Genomic DNA, 22,515 nt, shown 5'->3' with positions numbered 1-22,515 from the left:
ACAAAGTTAACAACAGAAAATCACTCCCAAAAAGTGGAGGAACAAAACTAGGAAAAACAAGACAGTAAAGTGAACAAATTAACAAGAACACTGAAACAACTCACACAGGGACTAACAGGAAATCTTGACATGGAATTACCGCTGGTTATCATGGCACTGAGGACAAGACAAACTGCCACAAGACAAAGGGAGACGCAGACTATTTAAACATGAGGTGAGTGAACACAGGTGGAAACAATCAGGGGGACTGACAATCACAAAGGCGGGAAACACGAGGGCAGGAAGTAAAATGTTCTGAAACGAGAGGGCACACAATACTACAAAATAAAACAGGAAATGACAAGACAACATGACTAAACGAGACAAAAACGGTAACTTAACGTAAATGACGAGACATGACACATCCTGCCAAAAGTGTTTTAACAGAATGCTGGGAACATAATGAGACAAAAGTTTTGGGTGGATTGGTGATGCAAAGGCCATCAATTACAGTACAGCCCCACAGTTTCAATTTCTTCCATTCTTCCCTGGTTGTTCTCCTTGCCAAGTATAGACCTCAATATACAGCAGCAATTGAAGGACAAGTCAAAGCAACTTTCAGTATGCCGCAAAGTTTGATCAGCATTTTTCAGACTCTGTGTTCATATTCACAGATGGCTCCAAAGATCCTGTTACAGGGTGTGCAGGTGCAGCAGCTTATATCCGAGTGACTGAATCATATATTAGGAAAAGAGTGTCAGACCACTTGTCAGTATATACCTCAGAGCTATTGGCAATATTATTGGCCTTGCAGTGGATAGAAGAGAAGGAAATAAATAACACTGTTATTGCATCTGACAGCTTTGCAGCACTAACAAGCATGAGATCTGGCAGATCATCATTTAGGACAGATATTCTTAATGAAATATTTCTTTTCAATTCAATTCAATTCAATTTTATTTATATAGCGCCAAATCACAACAAAAGTCATCTCATGACACTTTACAAATAGAGCAGGTCTAGACCGACTCTTTATAATGTTATTACAGGAAGACTTCCGGATGTGCTTTGCCGTGTGAAGACGTGTGTGCGGAGGCTCCGTGTAAAAGTAGTCAAAAATATTAATATCGCCATATTTGTATCATTTTGGGGGGGCTGGACGAATAAGATTCTGTTTTGGGAGTGAACGAGTGCGTTCTCAGTGCAGTTTACGACCGAAAATGACCTCCAGATCGACTCGAACGGGCGGAGAAAAGCCGCCGGTGGTTAGCAACTTGACCTCCTCGGCTAGCAAGGGTGATATTAGCCTAACACGTGCCGACGACATGCCTCAGTGGGCTAAGGATATGATGTCCGAGATTAAAAACGGCAACGTTGAGAATACGAAATACAGGGAGGAGACAAAGACCGAGATCGTGAGGTGCAAAGAAGAAGTAGAGAAAGGAAGGAAAGAGACGAAGGCCGAGATGGAAAAATGGGCTAGGAGCGTGGAAGAGAATGCTAAAGCTCAGTTTGAGTTGCTACGTGGGGAGGTGAGGCTGATTAGCGATCATACTAGCAGTTTGGCTAATAGGATGGACGAACGGAAAAAAGAGGTGGATGAAATATTGAATGGTCAGTCTGACAGCATAACCAACATTGAGACAAAACTGAAAGAAATGGAGAAGGAGGTACTGAAGCTGAGGGGACGGAGTGAAGACCTCGAGGCACGATCACGACGCAACAACATACGTGTCGTGGGGGTAAGAGAAGGGGCCGAGACGGGCAAAAAGCCGTCAGACTTTATGGCGGGCTTGCTGAAAGACAAGTTGGGACTAGCAGTAACACCGACGCTTGATCGAGCACACCGGACACTCGGCGCGAGACGAGACGGGAACGGAGTTGCGCCGAGAGCGTTCGTCGTGAGATGTCACTACTTTACAGAGAAAGAGGAGATAATGAAGAAGGCGAGAGAAATGGAGAGAACACCGGAGGGTCGGAGCGGACAGATTCACATCTTCCCGGACTACACCCAGGAGGTAAACAGTAAGAGAGCAGCCTTCAAAGAAGCAAGAAGCCTCCTGCGGGCCTGCACGGGGATCAGATATGGGCTGCGTTACCCGGCAACCCTGGTGATTACGCCAGAAGGAGGGCAAACGAAAATCTTCGAGAGCCCAAAAGACGCCGTGGATTACATCAAGAAGAAACTGAACCCTGGGTGAAGCATATAGACTGGTTTCAGCTTGGCTAAGTAGAAATGTACACATGCTTACACTGTTGAAATGGGATGACTACTGCAAGCAGGATTTTGTTGACTAGATTTGACAATATTGACAAAGAAATATTTGTTTCAGTGTGTATTTAAGTGGGGATATGCACATGCACTCACATATATTGCTGGGTGTATGTATATATATATATATATATATATATATATATATATATATATATATATATTTTTTTTTTTTTTTCTGTGTATATAGATATATAATTCTCATCCCATCCTAGGAGCTACGGTTGCCCTGTCATATTATTGTTTTGTCTTATTCAAGGTTTAAGAATTGATTTTTCCCCCTTGGCTATTGTTGCCTACTGCCTATGGTATTGCCTTTTATTTCTATTTTTAATATTTTACATTATTTAGGATCTTGCTCTTGAGAGCTCCCTCTGTTTGTTTTTCCCATGAGGTGATTAAGTCAAAGGGGTGATGTTATACTTTTAAGGTTAGGGGGTGATATACACGGAGCCGCACACGGTAGGCTTGGTGTGTAGGAGGATGATGGACCGGTTGGCCACGAGAGAGCTCGTTAAAGAGCACTGTGTTAGCGTTCATATATGTAATGTGTTATGTGTTAGCTGTGTCTGTGTGTGTGACACCCCCCCCTCCCTCCCCAGACCCTCTCCTTTTAACCTTTTTGTTTTTGCTGCCAAATCTTCAAGGTGTGATCCGGAAAGTGGGTATCATAGGGGTGCAATGGTGATTCCGGGCTGCGGACTCCTGACATGGCACCAAACATGGATGCGAGCAGAATGGACACAAAATTGATGAGCTGGAACGTAAGGGCGATCAATAAGCCGGCTAAACGGAGTAAGATATTTTCGCATTTGAGAGACCAGGGAGCGGAGATAGTTTACTTACAGGAGACGCATTTGTTGAACAAGGACCACCTCAAGCTTTGTAGGGGGGGATTCAATCAGATTTATCACTCAAATTTCAATAGTAAGAGTCGAGGAGTGGCCATCCTTATACACAGGAATGTACAATTCGTAGAAACAACTACTATAAAAGATAAACATGGTCGATATGTTATTGTGGTTGGAAAATTATTCAATATGCCAGTGGTGTTGGCAAACATATACGCACCCAATTGGGATAATGTTCAATTTTTTAAGGACTTATTCTCATTACTGCCTAATTTGGACGCTCATAATCTGATTCTAGGGGGAGACCTAAACTGTGTCCTAGACTCAACCTTGGACCGCTCTAGCCCAACATCCAATGTATTAAGTAAATCAGCACAATGCATTAACTCTTTTTGTAAAGCATATGGTGTGTTTGATCCATGGAGATTCATAAACCCAACCTCCAGACAGTACTCCTTTTACTCCCCACCACATCAAACATATACTAGAATTGACTATTTCTTATTAGATAATAAACTGACTTCTATAGTAACAGATGTAGAATACACTGGTATAGTAATATCTGATCACAGCCCGGTCATGTTGGAACTTCACTTTCCTGAGAATACGCCACCTCAGAGAATGTGGCGCCTTAATAGCAGGCTATTGGCAGATGATGATTTTACAAAATTCATAAACTCGCAAATAGTCTTTTTCTTAGAACTTAATGATACCCCTGATATAAGTAATGGCACTCTGTGGGAATCCTTAAAAGCTTATTTACGAGGACAAATAATTTCATACAGTGCTGGTGAAAGGAAGAGAAAGATGAAACGTACCACGGAATTAATAAAAGCAATAAAAGAAGTTGACCTGGCAAATTCTATGACTCCCTCTGAGGAGCTACATAGAAAGCGGATTTTGCTCCAAACTGAATATGATGTCTTGATAAGTCAATGTGAGGAGGATCTATATCTTAGGTCAAGACAGGATCTCTATGAGCATGGTGAGCGTGCGGGTAAGCTCCTGAGCTACCAGTTGAAGCAATCAGCAGCTGCTGGCAGGATAGTACAGATAGGAGATAACCTGGGAAACAAAATTATAGATCAGAAGGGTATTAACGACCAATTTAAATCTTTTTATAAGGATCTGTATACTTCAGAAACAGATGACAAGGAACGAGTGAAAATTTTTTTTGAAAATCTGGAAATACCATCCCTAGATGACGCAGATAGGGATAGATTAGAGGGACCCATGACGGCTAGGGAGATAGAGAATGCGATTCGGAATATGAAGACAGGCAAAGCGCCGGGCCCTGATGGGTTCCCAAGTGAGTTTTATAAAACATTCGCTTCTAAACTGATACCCCTGCTTTGTGGAGTATATAGGGAGGTCCTTGATAAAAAAGCTTTGCCTCAAACAATGTCACAGGCTTTGATCTCTGTACTCCTTAAGAAAAATAAAGACCCACTTAAATGTGAATCATACCGCCCAGTGAGTCTACTTGGCTGTGATTATAAGATATTGGCCAAAATATTGGCGGCTAGGATTGAGCTTGTTATAAGTAAAATAATTCATCCTGACCAGACAGGGTTTGTTGCTGGTAGACAACTTTCCAGTAATCTCCGTCGCTTGTTTAATGTGATATACACTGCTGAAGATAACATTGAGCCTGAGATTGTGATCTCCCTGGATGCCCACAAAGCCTTTGATAGAATAGAGTATTTCTATCTGTTCACGGCCCTCGAGAGATTCGGATTCGGTCCTAAATTTCGCTCGTGGATTGAGATAATTTATGCGAACCCCCAGGCTATGGTAAGAACAAACAATATAATATCTGAACCTTTTCCTCTGTTTCGGGGGACAAGGCAGGGTTGCCCCTTGTCGCCCATGCTCTTTGATGTGGCAATTGAGCCCCTCGCAATAATGCTGAGGCATGCTGCTGAGCTCGGGGGAATACACAGGGGCACGCAAATTCATAAGTTGTCTTTATACGCTGATGACCTCCTCCTCTTCCTGTCGAATCCTGTCACGAACATCCCGGTAGCTCTTGGTATTATCGAAGACTATGGGAGGGTGTCGGGTTATAAAATTAACCTGGGAAAAAGTGTCCTTTTCCCAATTAATAAACAGGCGAGGAAACTTTCATTCCAGGCCTATCCCTTTACAACAAATAAGGATAAGTTTACCTATTTAGGTATCAATGTAACAAGGAGGTATAAAGATTTATTTAATCATAATTTTAAAGTAACATTGGATACGGCAAAATTAGATATGGAAAGGTGGTCATCCCTCCCCCTATCATTAGCAGGGAAGATAAATTCTGTTAAAATGAACATAATGCCACGGTTCCTCTATTTATTCCAGACGGTACCAATTTTCATACCGAAGTCATTTTTTAAAGAACTGAATAAATGTACATCCACCTTTATCTGGGAAAAAAAAGTCCCCCGGATAAGAAGGGAGTTCCTTGAGAGACAGAGGGAAGAGGGAGGCCTGGCCCTACCAAATTATATGCACTATTATTGGGCTGCTAATATACATAAGGTGTTGTTTTGGGTCTCAAAGTTGGATGACGATGAAACTCCAGTGTGGGTACATATGGAAAGATATGCATCTAGCCCGGTGTCCCTATGCTCCCTGGTCTGCGCTCCTCTGCCCTTAAGCAAACACCTTTACACAAACAACCCTGTTGTATGTGACTCTATCAAAATCTGGGTCCAATTCAGAACACATTTTAAAAATAGAAACGCCCTCCTGTCTGCTCCCGTCTATGGCAATCACTTATTCTCCCCGGCCCTTGGGGGAACAGCATTTAGGGAATGGTATAGAGCTGGGGTGGAATGCGTCAAAAATCTTTTTAAAGGTGGTGTTTTCATGTCTGCTGCTCAGTTGGAGAAGGAATATGGAATCCCCTCAAAGACGAATTACTTAAGATATTTTCAGGTTCGAGATTTTGTGAAAAAGACATTCGCCTCATCCCTTGAGTTGCCGCGGAGTGGATGGATAGATGGGCTGCTAGACATGAATCCAACTCTTAAAGGGACGGTTTCCACGCTCTATGTGAGCATCCAGAAGGTGGCTTCCCCATCCCTTGATATCTTACAAAGGAAGTGGGAGGAAGAGTTAGAATTGGACATATCAGATGTTGACTGGAGACGGGCAGTGGAACTAATACACTCTTCTTCTGTATGTGTTAGACATGGATTGATACAGTTTAAGGTCTTACACAGACTTCATTTCTCAAGGGACAAACTGGCAAGAATGTATCAGGGGGCTGATCCGACTTGCCCTAGATGTAAACAGTTGCCAGCCAATATAGGTCATATGTTCTGGTCCTGTCCCAAGCTGAAAGAGTTCTGGGCCAGAATTTTTAGAACTTTCTCGTCAATCTATAACAAAGATATAGAGCCCGGCCCTCTGACAGCCATCTTTGGTGTGACACCAAGGGAAGCGCCACTAACAATCTCTCAAAGGAAAACAATAGCATTCTCTTCATTGCTGGCTAGGAGATTGATCCTACTTAACTGGATAAAGGCGACACCGCCATCCCATAAACGATGGGTAGAAGAGGTGATGGCACACCTTAAATTAGAACATATTAGATTCACCTTGCAGGGCAACACTAAGAAGTACTCTACGGTCTGGCAGCCTTTTATTTCCTACTTTGAACATGAGTTCTAATTAGCCCCAACATAGATGGCAGCTTTTGACCCCCCCCCCCTCCTTCCCTTCCCTTCCCACATGGGTGATGGGTATGTCTGATGTCTGATATTAGTATGGTATGTCTTGTTACTGTTTTGTCTGTGGTTTAGACCTGTATTTGAGATGTATGTTTTGAGTCCTGCTGTCTTTTTTTTAATTTATTTTTTTATTTTATTTTATTTTATTTTTTTTATTTTATTTATTTTTTTTTTTGAATGGGATGTTTGTTGTTTGAACAGAAAATTCAATAAAAACACTTTGATAATAATAATAATATAATGTTATTACAGAGACCCAACAGTTCCCACCATGAGCAAGCACTTTGGCGACAATGGCAAGGAAAAACTTCCTTTTAAGAGGCAGAAACCTCAAGCAGAACCAGACTCTAGGTGGGCGGTCATCTGCTTTGACCGGTTGGGTTTGAGAAAGAGAGAGAGAGGGAGAGAGAGAGAGACATAGAGAGGGAGGGAGAAAGAGAGAGGGGGAGAGACAGACAGACAGACAGAAAGAGACAGAGAGAGAGATAGACATAAAGACACAGATAGACAGACCGACAGACGGACTAGCAGTAGAAATAGCAGCTATAATTATAATAATAATGGAAATATGACTGATGATAGTAGTTACAGCTGTAATAATAGCTGTAATAATAGCACAGTAGATCAAAATGATTATCTGATATTAGCTTGTTTACTAATACAGCTTTAGATGACAGAGATCTGATATTTAACAGTCCACACTTAATTTTCCTATTGTTTTGTCCTATAGCAGTGGTGGTCTTAATTTTTATTAGGTTTTTATTAATGACTGCTCTCCTGTTTAATTTTGATTGAATTAATTTAAGTGGTCGGGGGGGAGACACAGTCATTATGGGGTTTTGGGTGGGTAACTGCTCTAATGGAAGCGCAGAGAAGCGTGTAGGACTGCGACTCTGCATCCTGGTCTGGACTCTGGGTTGTCACGGTTTTGGTTCACTAATAAAGTCGGTCAGATTTCTAGATATGAGAGCCGCTCCATCCAAAGTGGCATGAATGCCGTCTCTCCTCATCAGACCAGGTCTCCTCCAGAAAGTCCGCCAATTATCTACGAAGCCCACATCGTTTGCTGGACACCACCTCGACAGCCAGCGGTTGAATGATGACATGCGGCTAAACATGTCATCACTGGTCAAATTGGGAAGGGGCCCAGAGAAAACTACGGAGTCCGACATAGTTTTTGCAAACGAACACACCGACTCCACGTTAATTTTAGTGACCTCCGATTGGCGTAACCGGGAGTCATTACCGCCGACGTGAATAACAATCTTACTGTATTTACGCTTATCCATGCATGCTAACAAGTACAACCTCATAGCCGTTAGCATGACTGTAGCCCGGTCTTGCTAAAACATCCTGTTTCCTTTCATATTAGATATCCAGAAATGTATTGATTGCTGACTTGTGCACTGTCAAGAAATCATCATGTACTGAGAATGTCTTTTGCAGCAAAACACTTTGATATACTATGTGTCATTGTTATTTCTCCTCAGGTTGTATTCCATGGCCATGTTTTGAGTTGCTAGGAGAAGGAGACCCTAAAATCTGTCAGCACTATGTCCAAGCACCAAATGATGTGAAGATTGAGTTTGTACATGAGCCAAACCCCAAATATGACACAATGGTTGTCTCCTGGAAGCCCAGTTACTATGGTATGTTGATACAGATTGACAACGAAATACTCTCATCCTATATTCTAAAGCCAATTTCTGTATGCGGTTGTGATAAGGATACATAGCATGTCTTTAAATTGGGGTGAAAGTCATACAGTTGTTTGGTCAGTTTTTAAGACTGTAGCCAGTTTTGAAATTAAAATACCATGTCAGGCAGGAGTTACGTCCCCCAAATAATTTGTCATATCAGGGTTTGACATAAAGAAGATTTACTTCAGGTGACATACAGTGAATTATTTTTGAAAGGCGAAAATTATGCCTTGCATTATGAGAATGCTTCTAAGTACAGGTATGAGAGACAGCTCGTTGAATTATTCCAGGCTTTGACAGGTGACAGTATAACAGACTTTCTTGTTAAAAGTTTAATTGAGCATGCACTGAACTGGTGTAACACAAGCAGCACACACATGCATTTGACTTTGGAGTTTGTATGCAACTTAGATGATGGCTTGCCGAGTCCGTGACACTGACTTCACGCTGTCCTTTTGTGTTTGCTGCAGGCATCGCCTTCCTGCGAGGCTTTCAGGTGTCCCTCCAGGCTTTGGGAGGGTCTGGTGTTGCCTGTCAGCTCTTTCTCTTCCACCGTAACCTCTCCATCCCGGCTTCACATGCTCAAAGGGTAGGAAGGGCCCCGCTCGCTTTGGTCTGTGCTTCTTTTTCTGCCTAGAATGCCACTTTTAACGCAAATTCTTGTTAAAAGCAGTTCTCAACAACAAACAACTAAGCAATACTTTGAATATAAATACATTTACATTTTGATTACAGATTATTTCATCAGGGAGTGGATCTTAAATCTTTCCCACCCCAAAGACCAAAGACTTTCCCCTGGGAAGACACACCAGCAGCCAGTATCTTTTAGCTTCTGGACATACTCTCACATTATGACCTGGTGTTTATGAAATTATGTTATATTTTGGGTGGGATAACAGTGACATCATCCTTCAGAAAAACTGAAAATATGCCCTTATGATTTTATCAAGCTCATCAAGATCATTCAAAAGCTGTAATTATCACACGAGAGGCAACGTCACAGGAAGTCTGTTATTTAGCCTTTTGTTATGAGAATGTCCTGAAGGACTATGACACCATACACCATTGGACATGCTCACAACGGTGGGAACTCCACATGCATACATTTAAACCACATTAACACTTAATCCAATGAAAGGAACACACATTACTGTGTTTGACTTGGTAAACGATGAAAACGGTGAGGTTTCTAATAACCCTTATTTTGATAACTATAGGTTGTATGGGGCTGATTTTGTTTTTGAAACAAATCATTTTTGCTCAACCCTGTGTACACAACTCATCTGTCTAATTTTATATGTAATCTGCCAGTTTCAAAGAAGAGATATTTGCGTCACTATGTCCCACGACGATGCATTTTATGTCTGACATATTAGAAACAGATTAGTGCAATTTGCCCATTACTAGGCAACAAGTTGCTATCCACCTGCTTCATTTCGGTTTCTGTAATCAGAATCAGAATCAGAATCAGAAACTGTTTATTGCCAAGTAACATACATTACAAGGAATTTGCTGTGGTCTGAAGGTGCTATTGTTTTGATAACAAATAAGTAGAATATAAAAGCTAAAATAAGAATAAGAATAAAAATAAAAATAAAAAATAAGATAAGATAAATAACAACAGTGCAGTGACCAGAATAAAGTAAAGTGTCCAGATAAAGTGTCCAGTAGGGGGTGGGTGCGTTAATGTAACGCAGTGGGGACAGGGGTGATGTACGTTAATATAACGTATATTGTGTTAATTGTTTTACATGTAAAAACTATGTCCTATAGCATCCCTGGCTGAATGATGGTCTAACTCTTCACAAAACCTTTATAGATGACACACAGTGCTGTAGCTCCAAAACTGTGGGAACCATGAAGGTTGAAAAGCACTATATATGTGAGACCATTTGAGTCCATTTACTTTAACATCCTGATGGAATATGTCACAATAGCTTTACAATTTTCCTTGGATTATATGCTTTAGATTGAAAATGAATTAGCATTACTATCATTTATACTCAAATACCACTTTTTAACCCTTTTAACTCAACTTAATGACAATCTCTAATGGAGTCCTATAGGTGAGCATTTGAACTCACCTATAGAATATGTATATGAAATATGTATTCGCATAAAGCATTGGAAAATAGCACAAATCACACATGAAATGCAGCTTTAATCTAGCATTACTTCACTAAAGCATGCTTCACCTTACATACAAGCTTTATAATTTAACTAACAGAACCAATAATAACACAGCTTTAAGAACAGACTCATGAAATCAACAGATTATTTAAGTATTCTGGACCATACCAAAGGTCATTAACACATCCATACATGTCCTTGAGGCGTCATCATACAATAAAGAAAAGTGTGAAATTGTTAAAGTGTAGCAAGTGTTAAACCAACAAGTGACTTTTAAGAACTGCAATGCATAAACACCATATTGTTGCCTATGAAAGACAGGGATCATGTTTTAAAAAACGTGATATCTATTTAATGGTAAATGTTTCATGAAAGAACCACAAGTTAGTACCAGAGCTACAGGCTGCAATGACCACTCTGTACTAGTATTCTGGTACTCTGGGAGGCAAATCTGACCATAACCAAGTCCAAGTCTCATATCCAAATCTGCATATGCTCAAATCAAATCATCCTACAAAAAAGTAAGTAAAAAGTTCAAATTCAATCAAAAACACACAACGTCACATCACATAAAATGGCAACTCGACTCAACAATTCTTTGGGGAAAGTGTTGATAAACATATGTCAGCTGGGATTGGCTGTAGCCCCCCTGTGACTCTCAAGGATAAGTGGGTATAGCAAATAGATGGATGAATATATATAATATATAACAGCAATATATATGAGACTTTGTATGAGAAAGCCGTTCTATTTAACCACTAATAAAGAATATGTCAAAAACTCTTATCTCAGCTTATCAGATAAGTGTGCAGTGTGTTTGAAGTCATAATTGCCACTGAATTCTGCAGGTGTACAAGTCAGACCCTTTCCCCGGCCTCTCCCTTGGGTCCCAGTATGCTGTTACCGTCATGGCTCTGCCAGTGCCTGAGGAGTGGGAGAGGTTCTACCACAGCAAGATCTTTTCCACACGCTGTAAGACTACTTTAAGCTCTAGACTAGATATTATCTCATAAAGCACACACACACACACACACAGTTTCAGTGAACTTTGTGGTTGCTTCAGGGTAACCTTCAAAATCTAAATCCCTCCTTCTCTTGGCTTATTTACTGTACATATAATGACATCTCCTGCTCTGTCCCCAGAAAGCTCTCTGCTCTCTAAACTTTGCCCTTTTCATCATATATCTTTCAGTAAGACTATTGTCAAAACAATGGTGAATTTATAGTAATATGCGCTGGTTTTGCAGCATGTGCAGAGAAGAACGGTCTTGAGCAGTGCAAAAAAGGTGAGAATTTCTCATAGTTCCCAAATAAAGTCTGGTATAACAATAAATGTTTTCCTTCTTCGGTAATGCTTCAATTTACAGGTCCACAAATTTCATGGAAAGTAGGTGATAATTAGCAAGTTACGTATTTGAAATTTCTTTGAAATTATCCCCAAATTACCCCTAAATGTGTCCAAAATTACTGCAAAATTATTTAAGAATTATATTGTGCTCTTTCCTAATAAGCAGTTGCGGTTCGATTTTTCACAAAAGTTAAACTTGCTGAAAATCTATCAATCCATGAATAAATGCTGCAGCTCTTCAATAACCAAGAAATTCCTGCGTTTTGCTTCCCAGCTGTTGGGTAAAAGTGAAGGGGGTTAGCCCTGAAGTCGATCTGCCCAGGAGGAAAACAAAGTCTTCCCTGTGCTACCGACAAGGGTCTGGAAGCTAGCACAGGAGCTTTGGCCCTGCAGGAGGAGAAGGTTTTCAAGTCCGGGGTGGGGGGACCCAGTGGGGGAGTGGCGCCGGAATGGGCACCAGAACCGGAGACAGATGAGATGGCAACGGAACAGGGTTTAGCTAGTAGGAACTATCTAGATATCAGTTAACTTCGTATTACTTTCCTTGAAATGTATGTATGCATGTAATTATCACCTACTTATCATGAAATTTGCGGACCTGTAAAATGAAGCGTTACCGTTTCTTCTTATGATCAGCTTGACATCATGTCAATATTTTATGGTCTGGTTGTAGACTGGTATCCCAAATATATTGAGGTCCAACATGAAGGGACTGCCATCATAGTGACCTTTAACCTGGCTCCCCCGAACCTGGGCATCAGAAGCTACTTCTCACTGTGTTACGCAAACGGCATAATGAAATACACAGACATAACACCTGTGAGTTGTTTCAACTTCTGCAGCTTTATATTTTGCCAATGCCTTGCTTCTATTATGTGTATTACGGAACTATTTGATAATTAAGTGAACTGAATACTTGTATTTAATTTCCTTAGAATTCCACCAACAACAAAACTCATCACAGCTATCAGCTGAATGGCCTTCAAGAAGGAACCAATTACACTTGTGAGGTAAAATAAAAGTGGATTATAACTATTCTATCCTTAACACTGATTGCATAATATATAAAACTACAACTGTTTTCAACCTAATCTCAGGGGCTTTGTGTTTAATAAATTATATTGAAATACCAGTCTCAAAAAATATGTATTATATGGACTATCTATATATTTTATGCATTAATTTTCAACCATCGGCATTTAGCATTTAGCCAGATATTTCCCCTCAAGAGCTGGTGGAGAGCAAAACAGAGATAAAAGGAGAGTGAATATTGGACTTGCATTCATCATCACAACCCCAAATTAATGCTAATGTTGCTCCATGTCTTCTGGATAAATAGGCTGTTAGCCAACACAGTCGATATATCAACTTTATAAGGTGATGTGTCAGTGTTTTGTTTACAGCTTGTTGCGCTGCCCCCAAGTGGCCCCCAAAAGAAGTTTATTTTGTCAATCTACAAGGTCAAGAATGAACTGTCATGCTCAACATTTCTTGTTTCACAGATTGCAGCTAACGAAGTGGATGCAGTGAGGAAAACATTCAGTGTTCAAGTCATGCACATTCAAAAAGGTGGGGGAGGTTGTTTTATTGCTGCTGATCCACACAATCACTATGCATCATAGTAGGTGCTATGCAAACCTCTCTTTTCATTTTGTTGTGGAGATATAAGTGATATAATATTTAAGTGTCTGTTGGACCATGAATACAGTCTGTGTATATTTAATACATGTGTGATCAATCCCATCAGTCTTTCATCCCTTTAAGTAATACTTTGGAATTTGGGGAAATATTCTTATTATGCTTCCAGTCTTTATGCTAAACTAAAATAATCTACTCCCAGCTCTAGCTCCATAATTAGCACACAGGCATGACAGTGGTATCAATCATCTCATTTTAACTCTCGGCAGTAATTAGTAACGCATTTTCCAAAATGTCAAACTACTTCTTTAAGGTCTGTCACTGAATTATCATGTAATCACAACTCCCCACTCCTCAGAAGGTGCCTTGCAACTCTCTGTCACTCTCTCCTGGGCTTTGATGCTTCCACTGGGCCTGGCTGTGGTAGCCATACTTGTAGTCTTACTGGCTGCTCTCACCAGGAGGAGGCCCAAGCTGCAGATGAAGAAACTTGACATAAAACCAGGTGCGAAGACAAACCAAATACTTCATGTAAAATCACTGCTTGCATTTCATGAAAGCTAATCAAAATAAGTCATGATAATAATCCATTTTACACCATTTGACAGAGAACCTTTCTTGTACCTCTGTTCTGTCTTTTCCATTACTGGCATGATGTGAAATACAACCAGATTTCTTATTTTCATCCATTCAGATGTTATCAAGCAGCATCAAGAAAGCGGGACTCAGGAGGAAGTGATGGCATTGCCCAGAAACAGGCTGACCCCTCCTCGTCTTCTGATTTGCTACAGCAGTTATGATGGGCCCGCTCATGTCAAAGCTGTCATGCAGTTAGGGGCCTTCATACAACAACACATGGCCACTCAGGTAGTGGACATGACATGTCGTGGCTCTAATGCCTTTTCCTACAGGTGTGCTGATTCAGTGGAATCGGACAGGCAGAAACAAATTATGAATACATCCATCCATTCATTTTCTACTGCTTATCCGGGGCCGGGCACGCGGTGGGCAGCAGGCTAACCAAGGTGGTCCAGACATCCCTCTCCCTAGCAATGTTTTCTAGGGAGATCTCGAGGCGTTCCCAGGCCAGATGAGATATGTAATCCCTCCAACGTGTTCTGGGTCTAACCCGGGGTCTCCTACCAGTTGGACATGTCCAGAAATCCTCCAAAGGAAGGCGCTCAGGATTCATCCTGATCAGATGCCCGAACCACCTCAACTGGCTCCTTTCGATGCAAAGGAGCAGCGGCTCTACTCCGAGCTCCCTTCGGATCCCTTTTGAGGTCCTCCCCCTATCTCTAAGGCTGACCCCAGCCACCTTGATGAGGAAACTCATTTCGGTCGCTTGTATACCCAATCTCATTCTTTCGGTCCTTACCCAAAGCTCATGACCATAGCTAGGGGTTGGAAGGTAGATCGAGTGGTAAATCAAAAGCTTTGCCTTCCGGCTTAGCTCCCTCTTCACCACAACAGTTCAATACAACACCTGCATTAGTGCTGACACCGCATCAATCCGCTGGTCGATCTCACGCTCTATTTTACTCTCACTCGTGAACAAGACCCCGAGATACTTGAACTCCCTGCTTGAGGCAGTAACTCAGATTGCTCAGGCAGGGAGCAATCCACCTTTTTCCAGGAGAGAACCATGTCCTCGGACTTGGAGATGCTGACTCTCATCACGACCACTTTGCACTCGGCTGCAAACCGCCCCAGTGCATGCTGTGGGTCACAATCTGATGAAGCCAACAGAGCCACATCATCTGCAGAGAGCAGAGAAGCAATTCTGAAGTCCCCAAACCAAACACTCTCCTCTCCCGGCTGTGCCTTGAGATCCTGTCCATGAATATCACAAACAGAATCTGTGACAAGGGACACCCATCGAAAACGTATTTGACTTTTGTGCAGAATATACAGATACAGCTTGCACTATATATATATATATATACAGTATATATATATATATATATATATACACATATACATATAAGGACCAGGTGGCTTGTAGCAACGGCCCCGATGACCCCATACTCCCACAGTACCCCTCACAGGACCCCCCGGGGACACGGTCATAAGCCTTCTCCAAGTCCACAAAACACATGTAGACTGGATGGGAAACCCCACCCCCCACCCCAGTAAGCCCCCAAGGGTCCACTGTCCACAAGGCTAGGACGGAAATACAAAAAAGGATAACTGTCATCTTACAAAGCTAATTATTATATTGACAATTTCTGTGTTTCAATCTTTTCTTTAATATGAAATAGGGGTGTGTAAAATGTGTTATTAGAACACTTTGTCGTGACAGTGTTCTCCTTTGTTCTTCCCAGGTGTGCTTGGACCTGTGGGACTCTCTGAGCGTGGCTGAGGAGGGCAGTATGGCCTGGCACTGCCGTCAGATCCGGGAGAGCGACTTTATCTTGGTGATCTGTTCTTGGGGCTTCAATCGCAGACCTAAGCCAGAGCCAGAGGGTGACAACAAAGATGAGGCAGACAGAGGGCTGGACTTTGGGTCCAACGCCTTCAGCTCTGATGTAGCCATCAGACTTGTCGGAGAGGAGGTGGGACGAGCCAAAGCCAGGGGCCAGGACATGTCCAAATACATGGCGGCCATTTTTGAGTACTCTGAGGAAACAGACATTCCCACTGCTCTTCTCCCACCTCCATGGAGTGGCTCTGCATAGGCCGGGGGGTTACCTGAAGATAAACTACATCTCAGAGGAGGGCTTTTCTAAGTCACCAGCCGGAGCAGCTCTGCAGTTAGCAATCTACGAGGCTGGGATGGCAATGAGGGCAAAAAGGTATCACTCTGTGGAGGGAGGGAACTAAACACTAAAAAAAGCAATCCAATACGCCCTAACTTAATGGTGGTCCTCAGCCCAGTATAGGAGAATAGTTGGCTTACATAGCCAGACCTATCTCCACACTTCGGAGAAAGGTCTAGCTCAACCCATTATCATTCTGGGACAGGAGAAAAAAACGCTCTGGCTTGTTTGTATTTCTTTAAACCAATCACAATCGTCTTGGACAGCGCTAAGCCCAGGATGCAGTGACTGTGCCCTTGCAAAACGGTAACACGCAGACTGAAATAGTTGGCCAATGGCAGTCTTATCCCAACAGCCTACATCCGGTGAGTCAGACTACCTGAAGATAGACACTGATGATGGCCACAAACTTAACGGTTCCCTTAAATAATTGACCAACTAATCACCTCTGCCTCAGTTGTGCTGCAATGGCAGCAGCAGTGCACTTTGACCTCTAAAATGTGTTAACATGGTATATGTGTGTGTGTGTGTGTGTGTACAGGAAGGATTTGTTAAAAGAACGTCCAGTAATGTGTGTAATGGTCAAAAAAGCTATCTTAGTCTTACAAAAGACATTTTCTGTTTGTTTTCTTGCAGTGTCATGTGAAGTTATTATGAAATGAAAAACTTGTAATACAAGCATTGTACATAAATAAACAATTAATCTCATACGCGAGTTATTGAAGTTATCGTTTGAGAATGTTTGCCTTGAAGTACATACTGAACATTGTATACATGTATGTTTACAGTCATGCTTATAGTTTATGTATACATGTGCATATCTCATATATTCAAGAATGGATTAATAGGTCCCATCATTTGTAATGTTATGCTGATGTAAGGTGACGTGGATAAATGTGAGTTGTCTTGCATTTTGTGTTGTATTTTTGTGAAATTTAGATTTTCTTTTATGCATCTAATCATCTAATAAAATAAGATTAAAACAAGTTTTCTTTGGCTCATCAAATATGTCATATATGGCTTATTCATGACATTTGTGTATGACTGAATGGGAGGTATTGTCGATGCTGTAGGTTGCCAGGCTGCAGAAAAACCTCTATCTGTCTAGAGTAATTTTGGTAATCAACCATGTCTGAATACAGTTGATTAGATGCCATTTTAGTTTTTAAGTGAAGGATTGGTTTGTTAATTATGAACCTTTCGCGTGTATATATAATTAACAATTCAAATTGTAATTACAGTTTAGTGACTTGAGCAACAAGGTCTGGCAACCCGGTTGGAGGAGGCATCGTTGTGAGCCATAGACTGTTTAAAGCATATTGGGTTAAGTTAAAGGGATCTGATGAGGAACAACCTGCAACAAATGTGCTGTGTGGTTGTTGGGAATATTCACAACAACGTAAAGGACTTGGTTGGAATATTGATACAGTAGCAGTCGAATATGGTTTAAATGGGTTAGATTATGGGCTAAATATTGTGTGGGGTAATTTTCATCCCAATGTGGACTTGCCACTTGTGGAGCAGAAAAGAGAATGGACTGAAAGGAATGTGGATAACATTGGATATCAGAATCAGATTCAGAATCAGAAATACTTTATTGATCCCCAGGGGGAAATTGTACAGTACCGGTGCTCCCATTCAAGAGTAGAAAGCAGCATAAATTAGAAATGAAAGTATGTAAAAAATATAAAAATGAGAAATAGAAAATAAAAATATACACATTTACAATATTTTCAAATATGAAAAATAAAAGTAAAAAATATATACAATAGCAATGTATATGTATGTATGTGTATATATATATATATATATATATATATACATATGTACAGTGCATCCGGAAAGTATTCACGGCGCTTCACTTTTTCCACATTTTGTTATGTTACACCCTTATTCCAAAATGGATTAAATTAATTTTTTTCCTCAAAATTCTACACACAACACCCCATAATGACAATGTGAAAAAAGTTTTTTTGAAATTTTTGCAAATTTATTAAAAATAAAAAACTAAGAAATCACATGTACATAAGTATTCACAGCCTTTGCCATGAAGCTCAAAATTGAGCTCAGGTGCATCCTGTTTCCACTGATCATCCTTGAGATGTTTCTGCAGCTTAATTGGAGTCCACCTGTGGTAAATTCAGTTGATTGGACATGATTTGGAAAGGCACACACCTGTCTATATAAGGTCCCACAGTTGACAGTGCATGTCAGAGCACAAACCAAGCATGAAGTCAAAGGAATTGTCTGTAGACCTCCGAGACAGGATTGTCTCGAGGCACAAATCTGGGGAAGGTTACAGAAAAATTTCTGCTGCTTTGAAGGTCCCAATGAGCACAGTGGCCTCCATCATCCGTAAGTGGAAGAAGTTCGGAACCACCAGGACTCTTCCTAGAGCTGGCCGGCCATCTAAACTGAGTAATCGGGGGAGAAGGGCCTTAGTCAGGGAGGTGACCAAGAACCTGATGGTCACTCTGTCAGAGCTCCAGAGTTCCTCTGTGGAGAGAGGAGAACCTTCCAGAAGGACAACCATCTCTGCAGCAATCCACCAATCAGGCCTGTATGGTAGAGTGGCCAGACGGAAGCCACTCCTTAGTAAAAGGCACATAGCAGCCCACCTGGAGTTTGCCAAAAGGCACCTGAAGGACTCTCAGACCATGAGAAACAAAATTCTCTGGTCTGATGAGACAAAGATTGAACTCTTTGGTGTGAATGCCAGGCGTCACGTTTGGAGGAAACCAGGCACCGCTCATCACCAGGCCAATACCATCCCTACAGTGAAGCATGGTGGTGGCAGCATCATGCTGTGGGGATGTTTTTCAGCGGCAGGAACTGGGAGACTAGTCAGGATAGAGGGAAAGATGAATGCAGCAAAGTACAGAGACATCCTGGATGAAAACCTGCTCCAGAGCGCTCTTGACCTCAGACTGGGGCGACGGTTTATCTTTCAGCAGGACAACGACCCTAAGCACACAGCCAAGATATCAAAGGAGTGGCTTCAGGACAACTCTGTGAATGTCCTTGAGTGGCCCAGCCAGAGCCCAGACTTGAATCCGATTGAACATCTCTGGAGAGATCTGAAAATGGCTGTGCACCGACGCTTCCCATCCAACCTGATGGAGCTTGAGAGGTGCTGCAAAGAGGAATGGGTGAAACTGCCCAAAGATAGGTGTGCCAAGCTTGTGGCATCATATTCAAAAAGACTTGAGGCTGTAATTGCTGCCAAAGGTGCATCAACAAAGTATTGAGCAAAGGCTGTGAATACTTATGTACATGTGATTTCTCAGGTTTTTTATTTTTAATAAATTTGCAAAAATCTCAAATAAACTTTTTTCACGTTGTCATTATGGGGTGTTGTGTGTAGAATTTTGAGGAAAAAAATGAATTTAATCCATTTTGGTATAAGGCTGCAACATAACAAAATGTGGAAAAAGTGAAGCGCTGTGAATACTTTCCGGATGCACTGTATGTATTGCACTATTGTGTTTGACCATATATGTATTGCACTGACATTTAAGAATAAGTAATAGTGAGGTAGTATATGTAGAAGCAGGTCCAGATTTCCAGTCTGTTTCTTCTGAGTGTCTGACACTCTGAGGGAGGAGTTGAACAGTTTGATGGCCACAGGCAGGAATGATTTCCTGTGGCGCTCAGTTGTATATTTGGACTCTGGATCACTGTTACACCACAGTCATTAACGCTTTTCACGCCGTCACCCGCGCTGCATTGGGACACTCTGACCATGACATAGTCCACCTGATTCCTGCATACAGGCAGAAATTAAAACTTTCTAAGTCTGTTGCGAGAACTTCGAAGAAGTGGACCAGTGAAGCTGCAGAGGACCTGAAGGCGTGTTTGGACTGTACTGACTGGGATGTTTTCAGGACTGCTACCAACAGTCTGGATGAGTACACAGAGGTTGTGACTTCATATATCAGCTTCTGTGAGGACTGCTGCGTACCAACTCGGACCAGGGTGAGTTATAACAACGACAAACCCTGGTTCACAGAAAGACTGCGACAGCTGAGGTTGGAAAAGGAAGAGGCGTTTAAGAGTGGCAACAGAGCAGAGTTTAAGGAAGCCAAGTACAAGTTTAGCAAGGCGGTGAGGGAAGCTAAACGACTGTACTCAGAGAGACTACAAGACCAGTTCTCCTCCAACGACTCTGCTTCTGTGTGGAGGGGGCTCAGACAGATCACCAACTACAAGCCAAGAGCCTCTTCAACACCTCACTGGAGACATGCCACGTGCCAGCCTGCTTCAAGGCCTCCACCATCATCTCCGTCCCCAAAAAACCAGGGCCCACAGGATTAAATGACTACACACCCGTCGCCCTGACCTCTGTGGTCATGAAATCATTTGAACGCCTGGTTTTGTCCCACCTCAAATCCATCACCGACCCTCTGCTGGACCCCCTGCAGTTCGCCTACAGAGCCAACAGGTCTGTAGACGACGCCGTCAACTTGGCCCTACACTTCATCCTCCAGCACCTGGACTCCGCAGGATCCTATGCCAGGATCCTGTTCGTGGACTTCAGCTCTGCCTTCAACACGATCGTCCCGGCTCTTCTTCAGGACAAGCTCTCCCAGCTGAACGTGCCTGACCCCACCTGCAGGTGGATCACAGATTTCCTGTCTGACAGGAAGCAGCACGTGAAGCTGGGGAAACACGTCTCAGACTCGCGGACGATCAGCATCGGCTCCCCTCAAGGCTGTGTTCTTTCTCCTCTACTCTTCTCCCTGTACACCAACAGCTGCACCTCCAGTCACCAGTCCGTCAAGCTCCGTCAAGCTCCTGAGGGAGCTGAACATCATCTCTTCAGGACCTGTACTCCTCCAGGACCCTGAGGAGAGCAGGGAAGATCGCTGCTGACCCCTCCCACCCTGGACACCATCTGTTCGACCCCCTCCCCTCTGGCAGGAGGCTGCGGTCCATCAGGACCAAAACCTCCCACCACAAAAACAGTTTCTTCCCCTCTGCAGTCAACCTGACGAACTTACATTGACCCCCCCCCGAACACAAACACAAGTTATACGTTATATTAACGTACATCACCCCTGTCCCCCCTGCGTTACATTAACGCACCCACCCCCTACTGGACACTTTATTTTGGTCACTACACTGTTTGTTATTTATCTTATCTTATTTTTATTTTACCTTTTATATTCTACATATTTGTTGTCAAAACAATAGCACCTTCAGACCACGGCAAATTCCTTGTAATGTATGTTACTTAGTAATAAACAGTTTCTGATTCTGATATGCATCTTGTCACGACTGAGCAAGGCAAAAAATGAACCCACACACACGACTCAAACAAAGTACAAATATATAATAAAGAGTATTTATTTATAACAAAATATGAAGCTTGACAAAGCAAGAGATATCTACAAAGTTAACAACAGAAAATCACTCCCAAAAAGTGGAGGAACAAAACTAGGAAAAACAAGACAGTAAAGTGAACAAATTAACAAGAACACTGAAACAACTCACACAGGGACTAACAGGAAATCTTGACATGGAATTACCGCTGGTTATCATGGCACTGAGGACAAGACAAACTGCCACAAGACAAAGGGAGACGCAGACTATTTAAACATGAGGTGAGTGAACACAGGTGGAAACAATCAGGGGGACTGACAATCACAAAGGCGGGAAACACGAGGGCAGGAAGTAAAATGTTCTGAAACGAGAGGGCACACAATACTACAAAATAAAACAGGAAATGACAAGACAACATGACTAAACGAGACAAAAACGGTAACTTAACGTAAATGACGAGACATGACACATCCTGCCAAAAGTGTTTTAACAGAATGCTGGGAACATAATGAGACAAAAGTTTTGGGTGGATTGGTGATGCAAAGGCCATCAATTACAGTACAGCCCCACAGTTTCAATTTCTTCCATTCTTCCCTGGTTGTTCTCCTTGCCAAGTATAGACCTCAATATACAGCAGCAATTGAAGGACAAGTCAAAGCAACTTTCAGTATGCCGCAAAGTTTGATCAGCATTTTTCAGACTCTGTGTTCATATTCACAGATGGCTCCAAAGATCCTGTTACAGGGTGTGCAGGTGCAGCAGCTTATATCCGAGTGACTGAATCATATATTAGG

The 22,515-nt window shown here is 42.0% G+C and overlaps 1 pseudogene; it reads left to right on the top strand.

Annotated features, from left to right (window-relative positions):
• Positions 1-1,763: 1,763 nt before the first annotated feature.
• On the top strand, positions 1,764-17,385 carry LOC139288413 (interleukin-17 receptor D-like; annotated as a pseudogene).
• The last annotated feature ends 5,130 nt before the right edge of the window (positions 17,386-22,515 follow it).

The sequence above is a fragment of the Enoplosus armatus genome, chromosome 8 (genome assembly GCF_043641665.1).
Source record: "Enoplosus armatus isolate fEnoArm2 chromosome 8, fEnoArm2.hap1, whole genome shotgun sequence".
NCBI classification, from domain to species: domain Eukaryota; kingdom Metazoa; phylum Chordata; class Actinopteri; order Centrarchiformes; family Enoplosidae; genus Enoplosus; species Enoplosus armatus.
Note: the sequence above shows the minus strand (reverse complement) of the source record. Positions and strands in the feature narration are given on the sequence as shown.